Genomic DNA, 20,355 nt, shown 5'->3' with positions numbered 1-20,355 from the left:
CAAAAGGCATATTTCAAACATCGACTCTCTCCTTCCATTATCAAAATATGAATAAAAGACAACATAGTCCACTGACTGTTGGTCGGAAAGAGTTAGGCGAGACATCTCGTAGATGCCGCTGATTAATGAAGCGAAATCTGTACTTGCATGACTGGTTGTATCATTATATTTTGCATGATAGAAAAAATTGATATTGTGCTTCTGATCTTAACGGTATCCACTTGGAGAGGTTCGACTGTATATGCACGAAAATTCTCAACTGGCAAAAATTATCACCTTTTTTCACTTATTTTTGTCGAGGAGTCTTGTAGCCGGGTGATCGTAATACGTACGAAGTAAGATCAGAATCAGTTCATTCAGCGGCATTCACGAGGTATCTCGCCTACTTAAAAACCTTATTTCGACAATGATGAGCCCAGATACATTCTATATTTGCTTCTCTCCTGAGAACATGTTTTCCGTCTCCTCCAACCTATCAGATCCACTGCTAGTGGATAGTCAGCTTTTGATAACATGGGAAGAGAGACGGTGCTTGAAATATATCTTTCTCGCTTTTGGACAGTATAACAAATAGAAAAAGAGTATTTTTCATTCTTCTTTGAGTTGGGGGGGGGGCACTATCACAAAATCAGAAAAAAAGCTTCTTAAAAAAAAGAACGTTGCATTTTACAGAGTGTGAGTTTGTTTATTTCTACTATATTCTTTTTTTTTTGGACTGAACACATAAAACATACAATCACACTGAGAAAAACACAAAACAATAAAACTCCACGAAAAGTAACATTACGATGACACAGACATTCTGTGACCCCAAGGGACTGATGTCCTTCCAGTGGGTCAACATAAGTTAAATTAAAGACTTAATTGATTTATTCAACAGCCTTGTTACAGTACTGATTGGTTAATATTTTATAAAGCCATGATATATTTTTAGATATTTTTAATCTGAACAAAGAAAATATACATATATATATATTTATTTAAATCTAAACATATAAAATTAGTCAGTTGACGAACACAGAATTCACGTACAGTATGTATTCACATGTATTTTTAAGTTGATTACAGGAATGGTTATATTTTTGATGTTTTTAGAATGAATTATTTTAATTGTGTTGTTTTATGATCCATTATTGTTGTAGTATGGATTATAAACTATTGTTTACACTGAGAATAATGCGGATCAGTGAAATTTATAAAACGAAAAGGGTAAAAGTCGCACTGCGGTCATTTTACGCTTATATGAGCTATAATTTCACAGACAGCTACACTTCACAAAACTAATAGCGAATATCAAAAAGAGAGACTTCCTGAATATTAGTGTCCAGATGAATTTGGAAAAGAAAATTTGTGTTTCCAACCAGGAATCGAACCCGGGTCCTCTTATAGTACGGGCAAGAGCGCAATCCAATACACCGGAGATAAACTTCTTCCCCCCCCCCCCGTAAACATATAATAGAATGGAGTGGAAACCACCAAAGAATGCCTCTAGGCTGCCTATGGCCACTGAATCAGGGGTGAAGGAGAAAAATAATTACAAAAATTGCGAAAAAACAGTTTATATGCACGAATTTCGAACTAAAGATGCGGGCGATTCGTCCGCATCTTCAGCGCTCGTTTGAAAGGGTATGCGGACCCGCGTCCGCATCCGCTCCGTGTGAAAGGGGCCTAAAATTTTCAACGGGATGGGTAGGATGGGGACCACGAGCTATTAATACGCCGCCAATCGATTGCTTCGACAAGGGGACACCAGTATCGATTAGTAAGGGACAACTCTATGTTGTGGTGTTGCCGGGAATTTTTCTCTAACAGAATTGTGAATAACTGGAACAGCTTACCCCCAGTCGAGGATTGTCACAATTGACGCGTTTAAAAAGAAATACGATACTAATATTTGAATTCTTGAAGCTATCCATACTTAGGTAAAACCACCATAATTTTTTTATGGGGCAGTGCATTATATTTCATCATAATTAGTTTCTTACTTTCATAATTTTTTCCGAGATAATTGCGCTTATTTTGGAGTTGCTATATTTTAGATATGTTCAACATGCATATTTTTATGGACACCTTTCATCAACCTTGTTGGACATTTTGCTTGTTGTAGCCCTTATATTTATATAAATGCTGCATGGGCGGAAATACGGGGAAGGCATGGGGTATACCCCCCAGTGTCAAAGACGGAGCCGACTGATCCAATGTATATGCGCATATATGAATTTACATCATCCTTACCCCCCCCCCCCCCAGACTTTCAAAGGCTTGTCTGATGGGACGACGAATAAGCTCCAATTTTTTTCCAGTACACTCGTTGCACTGAAACAAATGATAAAGATGACGCATATTCCAAAACACTTTTGCAATATTGAATGTGTGGGAACAATAATTTAACCTTTGCTTCTTCATACCCCGTTTACTGTACGAGTTATATGTTTCAAGTTATATTTTTTTAAAACCCGATGATTATTTTTGAATCACCCTGTGCTTTCGAAGCATATAGAGCAGAGGTTTACAGCATAAAAGCTCTCGCGGAACCCTTGATGGTTATGAAGCTGTTCCTTGGAACTGAAATAAATTTCGAATACAGTGGAACTTCGGTTTACGAGCGATGATTCGCATATGAGCAAAAATTTTGCGCTTTGTTTATTTTCACGTTATCACAATTGAGCTGATGGTTTTCGTTTTTGTCTTTACACGAAAACTGTGGATAATATTCTCTCCTACAGTCTCCGGTCAGCCTGAACGTGAAAAATGAACACACGTGCGAGCGCGTGTTTACGATACGAAACTAGATGTAGCATTGTAGCCACGCGTATGTGCTCTTAAAGTCGTTTAAATTCTGTCTATCCATCAATTTTTGGGCCGGAATCATCCACGACTACCTAATAGGACCGTATCTTCTGCCGGAACGTCTCGACGAGGGCAAATACCGGACGTTACTGCAAGAGGAGCTGCCAGACTTGCTGGAGGATGTTCCAACTGCCCTCCGGCGGCGTATGTGGTTCCAGCACGATGGAGCTCTAGCCCATTTTGGGTGAGAGGTGCGGCACTATCTAGACGTCACTTTTCCAAACCGATGGATCCGGTGAGGTGGTCCTGTAGCTTGGCCACCATGATCACCCGATTTGTTGTGTCTTGATTTCTTTTTGCGGAGACAGCTGAAGAGTCTGGTGTACGAAACTCCTCTTGACTGTGAAGAGGACCTAATAGCAAGACTTTCGGCTGCTGCTGGGGAGGTTCGCGATATGCCTAGAATATTTCAGAGCGTTCGCCAATCCCTCCTTCGCCGCTGTTCTTCTTGCATCACCGTTGGCAGTAGCGTTACGTTATTTTTGTTTCCCCTCCTCGTATCCTCAATTTTACTATGTTGCGCCCTGTAGCACGTTTACATTTCGTTTTAAACCATGCATTCTTTGATGAAAATTGTTTTTGTGTGTACTAAAACCACTTAAAGTTTTTCCCATCTTTTCTGAATCACCCTGTATAACAGATCTGCTATAGCTGGTGTTGGTTGGCATAGCCCACAGACTGATTTCTTTAGCGAACAAAAAAATAATTTATTTTTTTAATCGTTTTTGCTATTTATACGGGAATGTCTACAAAATACGGGTCATAAGGTCAACCTAATAATTTCCAGATAAAAACGGAAAATAATACTTATGGCATCTTACCGTCAAATGGAGTAGAACTTACTAGTCTAGTTTGAAAATTTATAGTAAAAATAAATTTTCACATTAAATAAAAATGATTTGGAGGAAAGAAAATTGGAGTGCAATGTCTTTCTTTTTTTATTCTTTCCATGGTTCAGATGTTCTCTGTTTTTAACCGACGAGGGCGGGAAGAAAAAAAATTCGAATTAGTTTTTTCAGTTGTTTGGCCATAAAAATGATCTGACTTTTTTTAAACACTATTTTGTCAAAATTATAAATAAATGAGTTTCAGTTATGTTTTACGTGCATCAATAACAAAAAAGTGTTTTGTAATTAAAAGCTCTCCGAGTTCCGCGACACTTGATTCCGTGGAACCCAAAAAGCTCTCATGGAATTCCAAAGTTTCGCGGAGAGCATCAGTTGGAAAACTGATGCAGAGCGCTTTTTTATATTCCTCTAGATGTGGTGTTTCTAAACCATTATAGCGGCTTTCCCAAGCTTCCAATATCTACATGCGCATTCACTGTGCGCCCAAAACCTACACGCGCATCTCTTGCGTACCTCACAGTTAACACCATCTATAGCAGACGGCCTCCGCGCGAAGTGCGTGACGTCACTGAAGGTGGTTATCTCCCCTATAGCCATTGGATGTAGCAGGTCGACGCATGCGCCATCTTTACTCTTTTTTGTAGTATACCCAATGGCTATAGGTGAGATGACTTTCGTCAGTGATGTCACGAGCTTCGCGTAGGAGGCCTCCTACTATAGATGGCGTTGTCACGGCACAGGCTCTATTTTTTTCAGCATGGTATTTACAATAAAAAAATCATATTACTGAGTAATTTTAAACATTTGCAAGTTCTTGTGGCTGCTGAGGAAGCTGCCGCTCACAGTTTAGAAACTCCCAGCTCTATATGATCACGCTTATATTCTTGAAGGATTAACAGTAGCAAGTAAAGCGCTGACTAAAGGCCGAAACGCACTACATTGGCGTGACGTAATTATCACGTCATGTCAGTATAGTGCGTTTCGTCCTTAACGCAAGCACCTACCCAGGCACGGCACGGGAGCCTTAGATACCCCCGCTGACCAATGATTTAAATGTAAATTGGTAGGTTGATATTTCCAGCTGGGTAGGGTGTCCCATAACGCTGTTAAGATGGTCCTGCTTACTAATGCACATGGAATACACAGTGAAATTGCATGACCTTCACTCGATCGTTGGAAGACAGAGACTAGGTTGTCGAGAGAAAAATTTATTCTCTTGGTTTACGCTGGTATTAAAAACGATTGAACTGCTCTAGAAAATCTGGAAGATGTTGGTTACTCTGGGCTAACATTCATCGCTATTTGAAGGGAAGCCCACCTCAACAGTGCAGTGAGTGAGACTCGCCAGGTCTATTCTTCTTAGGTGCTTCTAATAAGTGAGAGATTTGTGCGTGTGGACATGAAGCCCAGCTTACTTAACTTTGTTGGCAGGGGGGAGGAACGGTCAAAAATGACTAAAATTCTACTTACGTATTACTTGATTGAGCCCTAGCACGTAAATATCTTAGACTCCGCGACATTTCATGATATTCCCTAGAGTTGTGATGCGCACTTTGAAAACCATTGATGTATTAATTATATGTTAGTGTCGTAACAGAAGATTAAATACTCAACAACTGCAAATGCATTGACGGCAAATTAAATATTAACACTAAGAAGAAATTGATTTAGATCAGTTTTTCCCAAAGTGGGAGACGGAATGGTCCGGGGGCGATGAGAAAACTTTTTCTGAAGGGAGCGATGGGACAATTTGGAAACTGTAACAAAGCGTTTGGGAAACTATGATTTAGATGAAAAATTCAGGTCTACTCAACGCATCTGTCTCTACGCGATTTATTGACTATGAGTTATACTGTGCGTGCACAGAGCCATTTGCAACGTGAATTTTTCTTACATTAACAACGAACTAGTCACTATGACGTTGAATACAGGCAAGTAGAAGTGAGTGCATTCTGTTGCGTAGATGTCAGACGGCATTCTGAGGTATGGAGTTCCATTCCTGTGGTACCTGGTTAGTCAAACCGGCAACAGCCATTGTGGATGATACTGGAGCTGAGAGAGATGTCCAATAATGTGTCCCACACGTTCTCAAGATCTGGTGATCTCACTGGCTACAACATGTTGATACTCTGCACAGCGCCTTGGGTTATAATGCGGTTTAGGAATGACCATTATCGTGCTGGAATGTCTCCTTGGATGCCGTTCATGAATGGTAGCGCAACACGTTCAATCACCATCCAAATGTAAACGCGAGCCGTCAAGATGCTGATATAACGATAAGAGTGGCCCTGTTGTCCTAAGAAATCCCTCTCCAGACCATCACCCCTGGAGTAGGGCCAGTATGTATACGACGCATACAGCTTTAGTGCAAGCATTCACCTGTCTTCCTCTCAACCACTCTCCAATGGGTTCTAGCTTTACACCACTAAAGTCGCGTACTGCGGCTATTTGGAGTCGCAAATGGCGCGGATTGGATTTAATTTTCAAGTTAATGATTCGATACAGTTCGTTGTGGTACACCAGTGTTATCAGAAACTCGAATTTCTGCCATAGAGTCCGATGTATCAGGGCCATCCTACAAAGACGGCGATCTTCTCTCGCACTGGTAGCCCTGGTCTGCTCGGACCCCAGTCTCCTTGTAGGGATCTTGCCGGGATCGCTGCTTCCAACAATCATAGACTGTTGAATCATTTCGCCGAACCCTTTCCGCAATTTCACGGTAAGAAAATTAGCCTTCTGGAAAGCCTATTCAATGTGTGGTGTGTGTGTATGGGCTCGTTAAAACAGTCAGATATTGATAGTGACTTATAATTCTCCTTGAGGGCATTCCTTTCTCACCTAACGTAAAAAATCAATATGAAAGAAAAAGAACGCTCATGAAGTTCCCCGTCCCCTCATTTATTTGAAGCAAACTTGATTTGCATATTCAACGCGTCGCTACTAGCACCACGCTTGTTCTGCAACTTCGTACCTTACATGCAAGGCATCTTTCACATGTGCAAACATGTCCACTAATTTTATCCAGCACAATTTCTTCTTAGTGTTGAGATTTCATTTTCCGTTAGTATATTTCTTTTATCCCACATTGCAAGTATTACATGGTTGAGAGAACGATTTCCCGACTTGGGTTCCCCCTCCCCCCGCGAAATGATCATCAAAACACTACCCCATCAGTCGAAAAATTTCTGAATCTCACCTTCAATTGTTGCACCCCAGGGCCGTCATTTCAACTTTTTCCGGGGGGGGGGGGGCAAAGCACATGTACTCAATGTATGTATGTATATATATATATAATACATATGAAAATACATTAAAAATGGTATATATATATATATATATACCATTTTTAATGTATTTTCAAAAGCCAGGGAGGGGGAAACGCCCCCCCCCCCCAAATGACGGGCCTGTTGCGCACCCATTATTTTAATACTAATTATTTGCTTCATTTACAATTTATTTCATTTATATGAACAAAACAAATCACTCATCTTAATTTAAATCAATGTAACATTTTTGTGTCTGTATCTTTCATAGTCATAGATGATTTCTTTGTCTTGCGTTTTTTCTTTTGTTTGGGTTTTTTTTTATGATTAGTTTATTATTATTATTTACTTTTAGTGTTTGAAAATTAACTCAACAATAATTGTGTCCACCAGTATGGATCGACAACGATCCCTTGGATGGATTTTCTTTGTTTTGTGCAATGCACATTTGTTGATGGGATGAATAAAATTGAAAAAATTGATATACAGGGTGATTATAAAAAAACTATCCCGACATATGGGCCCCTAACTATCATACCATTCACAGAAACTGAATGAAATTTTGGCATAAGGTATTTTGAGGTATACGCTCAAGAATGATATGGAAAACAACAGTGTCACTCTAACAGTTACGGTTACAGTGAGAAAATTTCGAAAATATCAAATGGCAACACCAAGTTTTTTGTATTGGAATGTGATCTCCATTGTGAAAAACACTAAATAGCGTTCGAACGGCAACTGTAGCATGAAAATCACCGGCGGTAGATAGGCTAAAAGTGAGGACAACCAATAAGGACAGAGAAGCAGCATAAAATAAAGCATTTTATTGTGTTTCACAAATTTTCCACATGACCTTGTGGAGGACTAATCAGGCTGAGATCTCAGCCGAAGAAACGGTGTGACGAATGAAACGAACATTAATGCTCTGGTGCACGGCAAAGTCCTTTTTACTTTTTCCTTGCCTAGCTCCGGGGATTTTCGTGCTACAGGTGCCATTCCAACGCTATTTAGTGTTTTTCAGTATGGAGATCGCATTCCAATACAAAAAACTTGGTGTTGCCATTTGATATTTTCGAAATTTTCTCACTGTAACCGTAACTGTTAGAGTGACACTGTTGTTTTCCATATCATTCTTGAGCGCATACCTCAAAATACCTTATGCCAAAATTTCATTCAGTTTCTGTGAATAGTATGATAGTTAGGGGCCCATATGTCGGGATAGTTTTTTTATAATCACCCCGTATATGAAACAACGTTGTAAAGTCTATCCTTCAATCAATTTGGTATCCCTTCGAAAAAGATTTCTGGATATTCAGAGATGACGTATAGGATGCGCGCAGAAAAATCCATATTTTTTTCTAAAAAAACCGCTCCAACCACTTCTTCCATTCCTAAAATATCATTATTGATGTTAAGGATAAAAAATTTGCATGTGCCGATTATAGAAAGACATTTTTCCCTCAAAATAGCGAAATTTGCATAAGCACATTATACGCAAGAAATTAAGGTAACGGATAATTTGATTGCATTTCCAAAATTGCACGGAACATTCATATGATTAAACATAGTCAAATCACATTAATATGGCTAAATTACACTTTTTACGTCAGCAGCGTGTAACCTATCAAATTAGGCACATGTCACGAGCTGGCTTGCTAGAGATATATGATGAGATCTAGGCGTTCATCAACCATTAGTCGTTACTATCTACTATTATCATGGATAAAATACGATTTATCAAGTTCACAAAACAGAATGATTATCGGCTTTCCGGCAAAGTACTGTATTCCCATTTCAGGGTAAATGCAGGACCGCAATTAGGAGGAGGCAGAGCAGAGTGGTCTGGTGGCCCGGGCTCCAGACCAGAGGGGGCACGCAATTTACCTTTTAACTAGTCCTACATTACAAGACAGCTCCAAAATACGTGCTTGCCCCAACTGACCAAGTATGTAGTTGCCGTCTTGGGTGGATGTCAACCGTTTTCAATATGAGCATGTTATTCATATCAGCCACCTCGATATGAGCTTCATTACCTGCTATTATTTATTTCACTCATTACTGTTTTAGGCCCTATATGCATAGGAAACCTTTCGGATTGAAATAACCTGCAAACGAAGAGTATAATTTCACCTCTTTTCATTACAGTCGACGTTCGATTTTACGAACCGATACGTTTTTATGAACTTGTCCTCTAGTCGCTTTCCCATTTACGAACTTATTTTCAAGTCCGTTCGAGTTCGTAAAAGCAAGCGTCGATTGCATAAAGGTAGAAAATTACTCCGTCGCATTTGAATGAAAATTCACTGAAATATCGATGATTGAAATTGTTAATTTTTGCCACTTTTTGTAACCGTATATATCCATATTCTAGATTTCGTTATTTTCAGCAATCGAAAGTAGCAAAATTTAATAATTTCAACCACAAATTTCTCGACGAGTTTTAATGGAAATATTAAGGGGTAAATTTCGTTCAGTATAGGAGAGTCCTAATAGAGTTGGAAATTTTAATAACAGGCATTTTCAGAATGGGAAAGCTGTATACAAAATTTAATTTTTATATCTTCCTGGGGTAACAAAGTCATCATTGATAAACTTAGAAAGTGAATTTCTAAAATCCAATAATGTTATATTACACTGCTGATGATCGCTGATAAATTATGGCATAGTACCAGAAAAATAGAATTTCACTGTTTATTGATGGAAAGAATAAAATATACCTAAAGCCTACAACAGATAATCTCTGGTAACTTTATTAAAGTGAAATAAGTGAAATGCAGGAAGCCCCCTCAGGCTGGGATCTTTGGCGGGCTCAAGGCCAGACTTTTTAGGGCCCACATTGTGAATTTATAACGTGAAAAAACAAAAAAATAATCAGAATCGTCCCGGGCTCTGTCAGCCCAACACTTGTGGGAGCCATGGCTACAGATTGTACACAAGTAAAACTTACAGAGGAACAAGAAAGTAGACAGGGTTCCATAGAACATAATAGAGCTAATCACAGAAAATGTTTTTTTTTGTTTTTTTTTAAGTGGATGGCAATAAACTATGCAGTAGCATTAAAGAGTAGGCCTATCATCTCGCTCGTTGGTTTTACATGCTCTTCACATGATTGTTCAGAAGCATTATATGATGAAACTATTATTTCATATATTAGAAGGGATTATTGATCCATTCTTATTTATTGCAAGGCATTTTACAGTTCCTACACATGAGATGTCCATATTTACAGAGAGCATCTTGCATATGTTCAATAGAATTGAGGGCTAGGAAATACAAAGATCAGGTCATATGGAAATTTCTTCACTCTTCAATCCAATCCATCCAAAATCAGATCCGTGGGAGGGAACCCTCTCCTGGGAGTAAAAAATATTTACTGAAAATTAATGGTTCTGTCCCAATAAAATACAAGATGTGCAGTTACCATATGACCTTCACTTACACTCAGTCCTCTCTCCCCAGACACGTCATTAACCTGGATTTGGGCCTGAATACATCAGTTGCATCTTCAGTACAGTGTGGGCAAGGACTGTCATTCCCGTATAAAAACTTGACCCATTACTTAACAGAAAAGATAAACATAACTAAAATACTACAGTTTAGAAAAGATAATCCTGAGACAAAGCAACCATTTTTTATGCATTGATACATTTAAAAAGTTTTAAGAACACGGAAAATATTCAATGAGAATCGATTATTGTCATCTAGCAAGAAAACAATAGAACATGAACAAGATAATCAGAATAGAGGAAAAATAACAAAGTTGTACAGGATTGATTCTCATCCCATTAAAATTTGCACATGCTATTTGCACTTAAACTAAAAATCTACAAATATAAAAGCATTTGTATTAACCATTATGGCACTCTGCACTGGTTATTCTATTAGTAGTAAGAAATATAATCATTTGATAGTCAATCATTTGATGCAATCTTTAATGCAGGGCTAGACAAATCCTAGATGCCAGGTCACCATGGCAACTAAAAAATTGGGATGGCACCTAAAATTTTCTATATGTGGTTTATTAAATTAGGGCCAGGAAGACACAAAATGTCTGGAATTCATATCAACATATCTATCAACATGGAAGGGGGAATCGCTATGTCCTGGAAAAGTTGAAAGAAATATTATTTTATGAATCTGCTTTTCTCTGAAAAAACTGTTTTAGCTCTTAAAATTTTTTCTGGCACCTAGATTTTTTTGTGATTTGTCAAGCTCTGCTTTAATAACACACAGCATTCTAATTTTATTATGCATATATTTTGGCATGTACGATACTTTCCAAAAAAAAAAAATCAATTTCAATTTTAATTATTGTTTTGTGATAGATTCACATAAATTTAAACCATCACAATTTTCTCACAAGTAATGTTAGCAATTTTCTCACTGCAATAATTTAAAAATTTCTGACAGTTTGCACACTTTGTTAAAACCTGCAGCACATTGCTTATAAGTGCCAACATCCAGATATAAAATATATAATTTTTTCCCAAAGAAATAAGTTGGTTAGAGTCATAGGCAGAGGTAGACTTGGAAGTCTGGGGGCACGGTCATTATTGCTGGGGGGAGCACGATGATGATGATGTTAATTCATATATATACACATATACATCAGATCAGTTGACTCCACCTTTGACGCTGGGGGGATATTCCCCCCATATCTCCGCCCATGATTAGAGTTGAATATTCTATAAAACTTGGCTGAAACACTTACTTTAGGACCTGAGATTTCTCCCTAGATTTATTCTTCGTTACAATTTGAATGTGCAATAAAAAACTGTGAGCATCACACAACTGAAAAAGAGGAAAAAAAAGTTGGATGTCACTGTGATTCATGATAAGAAGACATTGGCAATGTCACAAAAATTCAAAAATATGACAAATGTTTTATGATGAATAGCAAAACATGCATGTGTTTAGTGAAGGGGGGTGTATTTCTATGAGAATAAAAATCATGAATGGCTTGAAATCAGTTAGTGGAACTCTAAATAAGAACATCAATGGGCTGAGGGGCGCGGTAGCCCAGAGGTCAATAAGATACTCGTCTAAAATACCAAAGGATGTTTAGAGATGCCGTGAGTTTGATACACGGTTCATCCTTGTTAGAAAACTTTCCTGACGCAGGTACAACAGAAACTGACATGGCCACAGTAGGTCCTGGTCTAATTAGCCCTTGTGTGCAAAAAAATTACAGCGGTGCCTCAAAAATGATCAAATGATCAATGGGCTGAAGAGTATTTTAGCCCGTGGCAGAGAGAGAGAGAGAGAGAGAGAAAATTTGCAAAACTGACATCTTAAATTTTCTACTTTACACACCCCTCCTTCCCCCATAAGAGTAAATTTAAATTCTAAATCACCACAAAAGATTACTTTTTAAAATTAAAAAATGTTTGTGTAGTTATATATAAATGCTTCAACTTCAACTTTTTTAAAGGTCTTTATATGACTATTTGTTGTTTTTTAGCGGTACACTAAGAATATTGTGCACGTTAGGTGTTGCATACAAGCTAGTAGGCTTAACAATATTATAAGTGTGGTACAATTTCAATCATGTGTACAAATGCAATCCAGATTTGATAAATCAGAAGGTGAGCCTCTGGGCAGGTGCCAGACATCTTGCCCCCCCCCCCCCCCAAGAATAAGGCTACAATATTAAGAAAGAATGTTCGTTTTCCACGTCTACCTTTTTGTAATCTGATTTTCTATAAATAAAAAGAGCTTCACAAATATTTGAAAGGCATCAAGAAAATCTTTCATATTAAAATTTATATTTTCCGACAGTTTCCATGCACTTAGCGACAATAAAATTGTTTCATATTTTAAATTACACCTTAATCTTAGGATTGAATAACATGTTCCAGACTCTGCCACAAAGCTGGGCTGGAAGAGATCTTGGCAACAACGGGATAAGTCCAGTGGCAAAGTTCTGGCATTCATTCATTCAGGACTGAATAACAAAGGTCACATCAGGTGATTAGGCACAGATCTAGGGTAATATGCGCTAAGAAGGGAAATGACTTATTGTGTATTAAGGCAAGGCTGTAGCGAGGGGACGGGGGAACCAGACCCCAAGTCCCCCAAATTTGAGAAAATGAGCAAAAAAAGAGAAAAAGATGGCCTAAATCTATTGTTCTATCACTTTGTTCCCCCCCGGTGGTGAGGAAGGAATCACCAACATCACCTCTAGATTCATGCTTGCAAGTGGTACACACACGGCCATCTTAAGACAATAATGGGTCCCTAGGCAAGTGATGTACAGGGGGCCCCTATATGGATCAAAGGAGTCAGTGAATGACCAATAGATTGTAGATTGATCTAGAGTGTGCAAGCATGTGAGCAACCAAAAGAGTGAAATATATAGAGGGATCAGGCAGTACCTCCTAGAGATAGAATGCCTCTGCAGTATGAAGAGATGTGTTTAACTACAGCAATTTTCACCCCAGAAAGAAGGAGGCTGCTATGAATCCACTCAGCACTTCACGCTACTAATGCGTGTTATGAGGAATTGAAAAATGTGTGTCTGGTGTATTGGTTAACGCACTTGCCCAGTATGCAAGGGGACCTGAGTTTGATTCCCAGAGGAGACAAATAACTTTTCTTTTCAAATATCAGTTTCACCATAACATCCAGAAAATTCAATTTCTCAGCCTCTGCAGTGTTTGCCATAAACGTCATTCAGACTACCTAGCAAGTTTGCCACATTTTGAAACACAGCATCCTATTTCGTTTCGTCTTATTTTGTCATAGAATCTTCCTGATTGGCTCAGAAATACTGCATAGTGATTGGATGTGGGGCATAGAAATCGTCAATTCTGAGCCCAATCATTTCTTTTCCTCATAATGATGATACCGGACAAGCAGGGAATTTTTTTTCCCTGAATATTCTGAGGGAAAATGGACTACTTACTGAAGTCACAAGTAGACTGTGGAGGCCTTCTATCTCTAGCAGGTAATGGATCAGGTCAGTACGCAACCAAAAGAGCAACCTAGAGAGTGTACAAGCAGATGAGTGACCAAAAGAGAGTATGCAAGCATGTGAGTGACAAAAAGAATGAACCAGAGAGTGTGCAAGTATGGAAGTGACTAAAAAACTGACCTAGCAAGCGAAGGCAAAAAGAGTGACTAGGAGAATGTAAAGCTTGTGAACAACCAAAAAAGTGACTCAGAAATATATTGATAGGGGGCTAAGCAGGCTATAGACTATGGCAAATTTCAGTTTTAAAAATGAGTGATCCAGAAAATTAGTCTAGGATGGGAAAATGGCAACAAATATTCAAAATCCCACAGGTGGCAAAACCATAAATCTGCCTCTATTTGGGATACAATAGGCATTATTTTCAAAGGAATACATACTCGTACTTTATTGAAAATTGACTGTTTTACCTGCTATATCCCAGACATTTCTTCACACATCACTTAGGGGACAGAATGTTGATGTTTGTTTGCCAGAGCTAAGGTACAGAAAAAAAGGCTCACATTGTGTGCCGAAACTGACATCAGCAATTTTAAATTTTGTCTTTACACATTTATTGTTTGACAACTTAACTGAAGTAAAGTCTGACACATAGAATGTTTTCCCAACGACATTTACTTGTGCCAAAAACTACTAGAAAGATTAGGTTTTTTAATTATTATTATTGGCAATTTCAACATTAAATTAAATTATGGAAAACTCAAGGAGAGTTTGTAAACATCCAAATAATCCAAAAAAAAAAAAAAATCACAATCTAGTTTAAGAGACGTTTTCCCATTCCAGAAGTTTTTTTTAATAAGTTTTCTTCATAGATTGAAAAATTAATGTAATGTAATTTTTAATAATCAAGGTATTTGTTGTCAAAGTTTTTTTCTGTTTGGAAAGTTTCACAAGCTACTGATTTTTGTTGAACACAGGGTAAGGCAGTGAAAAACAAGAAAATTTTCTGATTGGAACATGTTGCTATTAATGTCACCATAGGGTTCTACAGATGCAGGAAGAAAATATGTGCATTCAGAAAAATAATCATTCCATTATCCAGTATCTCAGTGCCAATTTTGAAGTTGGATGTCAGTACCTGAACATATAATAAGCACTATACTTGCACAGATGCACAGTATATTGTAGCCAAAACTTCAATGGTGAAACAGTAAATCACAGCAACTTACATGAAAAAACTTTAGATACAGGAAGATGAAAAATTTGATTTTTCTCATTTAATCTCCAAAAATGTGATCAATAAACTGGACAAAACTTACAATTTTTTCAGCTACATACTCTTTTATTTGCTAAAATCATAAAACCAAGAAAAATTATTGGTAATTTCGTTTGTTTTTTTTCTCTCAATGTTTTTAAGTAGTTTCATGGGTAAACACCCCGCCTACTTAAAGCTATGAAGTAGGACATTTTTTTGTTTCAAGGCTATAATATGATATGCTTGCAAATGGAGAGACTGAATTATGTGTTTTGGTGTCTTTCCCTCTTTCTCATGAAAAAGACAAAACATAACATCCACCTACAAGTAAAGTGTACATCATAAAGATGTGCTTATCAAAGAAAAGTCTGAATGAACTATTACTATGTGCAGTACTTGTAAAGTGCCACTATATTCTCATTGGAAGGGTGTTGCATGTCTTCAAAAATTTGGTAATTTGCAAATTAAGTTAGGAGAAATGAATAATACGAATGAATTTTGTATACAAATTTTTACTGAATAATCAAGATAACTTTCTGTAATTTATGAAATTTATGATTTTATTTTGTAAATTTTTTTATGTTCAATACTGGCTGATACAAAATTGTACAAAATAGAATAAGAATAAATACCAGATTTTTGTCGTTTTATTTTTTAATAACCTAAAAGTTTTTGAAAATTTTCATTTTTTTATAAATATTTACCAATAAAATGGTAAATAATTATTACTATATTCATCCTTTTAATATAAAACATCTTAAAAATTCATCAATATCATGGTATACAAGGGTTCTAAACCACCACCACCCGCCTTCCTTCTCAGGGATGTAAAAAAATTTCTCACTATATTTCACATTCATAAGGCCCAGATATTACGTTTTTTATCAAGTTACTGCATTAAATATCGAAAAAATAAAAAGCGCTCCCTCAAAGGGTTGAAAATTGTCATCTTAACATGTAAATGCACATCATGCATGGCCCCACATCCTACTACTACTAAACCACACATGTACCTCGTTCATATTCCTCTGCGGAACCTCTAACAAATTGGTACATGCGGGAATGTGTGTGTACGTGTAGTGAAACCTGGCGTAAAGTTTGTTTCTGTGTAATGCTTGTTATGTGTAGTGCTGCCATCTGCCACCAGTTTTTCCAACTATGAGTGAAGTGTTATGATTGAATGATTTATCGTTGTAGGCCTGTTGCTCTCTGTGGCGAGACTTTTTAATGGGGAGATCGGCTCGCATTTGCGCCTCGAAGTTGGGAACCACAGGAAACCAACTTCAGCCGACCACCACTATGGCGAAGGTGGGGTTCGAACCCCGATCCTCGTGACCACCACAGCGGCGGCCCCACATCCTGGAGGAGAGCCCCTAGGGACTTTCACAGGCCCCTTTATGATGAATTTATAACGTGAAAAAACAAAAAATTATGAGAATCATCCCGGGCCCAGGAACCTTCTCAGCCCCACCCTTGTGGGGGGTCGTGACATCGTGATAGTCTTTTTTAAAATTTTCATTTGATATCCAAAACTCAAATAAAGCAATACTGCTAAGATGCTAAGTGAGTGATATAATCACTATTTATTTTTCATCATTCTTACGCCCATTAGTTTCTCTCACATGTGAGAATCTAATCACCATTTAGTTCTTATATACACATTAATATGTTTGTATGTTCATATTTTTTCTTCACTTGTAAAGCAGGGCTTGACCAATCCCAGGCAACCAAAAAATTTATATTGGTGCATAAAATTTTCTACGTGTGGAAAAAACTACACTTGGCTCCCAAAATATTTGGTTGGTGCCTAGGTTTTTTCCAATTTGTTATGCCCTGCTGTAAAGTGATCTCATCTTAGTTTCATCATAGTTTAGATTTCTTTCAGAACTCACTATTTAGTTTTATTCATTCTTATGTTTGTTAGTATTTTTGTAATTTAAAAGCAAAAGAATTATATTTTAACAAAAAATTGTTCATTTAAATCGAAACACAAACTAATACGACTGTTATTTGTCGTATATTAATATCTGTTTTAACAACTGTAGCAACTTGAAACTACAATTTTGCTATCTATGCACAAAAAACGTTCAAAATTCAGAATTAATTTGACATGAACAAGATATTACATCTTTCAAAATAAACAAACAATAAAATGCTCTGCAATCTTTGTTTTATATAATAGATTGCGAAAAACAAATCAAAAGTACATATATTGAAAAACTATTTAAATTTTTGTTGTGATGTACTTTTAATAACGAACAATGCAAACTCTTCTTATCCTCATCAAAGAAGATGCTAGCAATGTAGTTTTAAGTAAGCATTCTTTGCAAAGCTAATAAACTTGAATATGAAATACCGCAAAACCTCTCATAACGGTCTTTTAGTAGATGTAGTCTCATCTCTTTTATGGCCAAATAATGTTTTATACTTAATTCTTTAATAAGAACGCTTTTTTTTACAGTCATCCCTCTTTTATGGACAGATTTTTTTTGTCCCACTGATGCCCACATAAGAGGGTTTTACTGTTCTTCAATAACTAACTAAATATTTCATCACACACATAGAAAAAAATAAACTAAAGAGAAGACCTTAAATTTGAATTGGATCTTCAAAAACTGAAAAACACAGATAGGGACAAGTTTTGAAATAAATTTGAAACTATAAAAGACAACTACAGAAGAGAGAGTTTATTTCAACATAGAAATAATAGATCTGATCTAAATAATAAATCAGTACCAATTAATAATAACTCATTATAAACCACCTGCTAATTAATGATTATTAAATTTCAGGAAAAGAAATTCCTGGAAGAATGTAAACAATATTCTAAGAAATATTCAAAAAACTTTATGTAAATTTTTGTGTATACAACTGAATCTCATAGCTGAGAATTAAATAGAATGAAAAATATTAACTTGAAACGATCACGCTCTCTTTGGACTTTAAAAATACTTAAAAATATGTAAATAAAAAAAACGATTTCATCTCCAAAAGTGATAAAAAAAAATTAACCAAATGTTACTTGCCTAAGACTTGAATAAAATAATAGTTCAGGATTTCACAGCCAGCATCAAAAATTTAAACAAAACATAAGAAAACAAACAATATATCTGTATTACCTTCTCATTTTTTCCATAAACAACAAATTCCCTCAGCCATCACACAGCTTTTTCGCCAATACCTGATCGAACATGTATTCAGTTTGGCGTCATTTACCTACAACAAGAAGCAGTTTGGACGTGACCAATCAAAAACATTTCTTCTTTAGAAAAAGTTATAGTTCAAATCTAAAGATATCTCTGATTGAGCAAACTCACGCGTCAAAGATACGAAAACAAAATTCCTTAATTCTTATTAAAAAAACTACAGCTTTGGTTCGCACGTGAGGCTAAAGCAGGGGTGCTCAACCTTTTAGAAGGGTGCGGCGGGCCACTTCATTGATTTGAAAGCGTGTGGCGGGCCTCATAAGTGATAAATGTGCCGCTGGTCACTTAAGTGGTCTGGGAATGTGCCGCTGGTGAACGAAGTGGTCTGGAAATGTGCCGTGGGTCACTCGAGGCCGGGGTTCCCAAACTATGCTCCAACAAAGAATTTTTGATGCTCCGCGAAGAGATTAGAAAATAAATAAATCATTTTTTTCCCAAGTACATATTTCAAAAATTTATATTTATAAGCCTACTTGGTTAAAGCTGTTATCTAACTTCTTTCTGAATCAACGAAAGCAAATGTTTTTAATATGATAAAATGTATCGGAATCAAAAATGGAAGGTTTTGTTTATGAACTAAGCTGCATTTATTCGACTAACGGGCGAAAAATTTCCGGAGTTATTTCTTCCCGGGTTGATCCCACGCATTTAAACGGTGCTGCATTATCCCTTTTATACCCGAGCAAAGCTGCATTAAGAGTCTCTTTCAAGCGGCTTTGATACCCGAGCATTCGTTTATTGGAATTTTTAAAATGTTTTGCGTTTTTGATACACAAAAAAATGCATTAAAAACGTGTCAGCAAATCTTTATTTTTCAATTTTTTCCGAATTTTCATTATTTTTGTGAGAAATAAATCATCTCGTTCAATTTTTTTCAGCCAAAATGACGCAGGATCTAGGCTATTCATCTTCACATACAATTTTTTCCAGAATTTTATTGCTAAATATCATGCAATAATATAACACTTTTTCCGGAGGAACTTTCTCCTGGAAGCCGTCTTAAAAAATTCCCTGGGGTGCGATAGCCGAGATCAATAAAATACTCGTTTAAAGTACCGAAAGATGTTAAGAGGTGTCGCAAGTTCAATACCCTGTTCATCCGTGTCAGAAAATTTTCTCGACACAGGGGTATAACAGAAATGGTGGCATAACCGCAGAAAAAGATGGCTACCGCACGGAGTCCCACATAGAGTGGTTAGCGCACCAACCTCTCGGGGAAAAAAAACAAGCTGCCATTCGGAATCGGAAATAAATTGTAAGTCCCGGTCTAATTAGCCCTCGTGTGGAAAATGGCCGTGGTGTGACAAAAATGATTAAAATGATCAAAAAAAATTCCCCAGAAAGTTCAATTTTAAGTGCTGCCCTCTGATGAATACATCCAAAGTTCATATTCACCAAATTTCTAACTCAAAACTTAGCCTATTCCATGTCTTTCATATACATAAGATTGACTATAGTCCATTTCAGGTCAACTTTGTAGTGAAGAGAAAGGTAGAGAGTGTATTCCTTCGCCGCAAAATTTAGTTCCCATATATCGGAGGTTTATGATGACCATTTATACAGAATATATCAATTTTTCTATGATTTTGAAAAAAAAATACTGAAAAATATCATTTTGAACCGATGTTTATTTGCTTAATAGTTTTAAATTAGAAAAAATATTGGTTACCATTGTCAAAATTCCAAAGTAACCGCAACAACATTTTGGCGCAATATCCAAGAAATTTTCCTCGCCAATATCACAGTCGCGCTTTTTCCTTACACAATTATATACAGGGTATATAAGGGTACACTAATATATAGGATACCTATCGACCGTTCAATAATTACTCACGTGATTCCTTGTGAAAAACTAATATCGAAAAGTGTTTTCTGTTTTTGGATCGGACGAATATTAAGTGAGTTATAAGCTTTTGAATTTTTGTAATATGTCATTTTTCTAATGGCCAGTTTTGTGCCACACACCGAACGAAAGTAAATTTTTTCGCCAGCAGTGGGTTGTTACTTCTTGAAAAAATTAACT

The 20,355-nt window shown here is 36.9% G+C and overlaps 1 protein-coding gene across 4 annotated transcripts in view; it reads right to left on the bottom strand.

The window, feature by feature from the left end:
• The window catches only part of LOC149067623 (neurocalcin homolog), a 124,115-nt gene extending 105,656 nt beyond the window's left edge, over nt 1-18,459 (bottom strand). The window contains exons 1-3 of one of the 4 annotated variants that reach the window (XM_089252536.1): nt 18,246-18,459; nt 13,866-13,944; nt 11,673-11,752 (exon numbers count right to left, since the gene is read on the bottom strand). The gene's annotated coding sequence lies outside the window, so the exon portion shown is untranslated. Of the gene's footprint in view, nt 1-11,672; nt 11,753-13,865; nt 13,945-14,341; nt 14,402-18,152 lie in introns of those variants that run through there. The other 3 variants (XM_089252534.1, XM_089252535.1, XM_089252537.1) reach the window with 3 other exon arrangements.
• Nucleotides 18,460-20,355: the final 1,896 nt, after the last annotated feature.

This window comes from Pholcus phalangioides, unplaced genomic scaffold (genome assembly GCF_987345545.1).
Source record: "Pholcus phalangioides strain wild (caught in Gottingen) unplaced genomic scaffold, Ppha-v1.0 ptg000029l_1, whole genome shotgun sequence".
Lineage (NCBI taxonomy): Eukaryota > Metazoa > Arthropoda > Arachnida > Araneae > Pholcidae > Pholcus > Pholcus phalangioides.
Note: the sequence above shows the minus strand (reverse complement) of the source record. Positions and strands in the feature narration are given on the sequence as shown.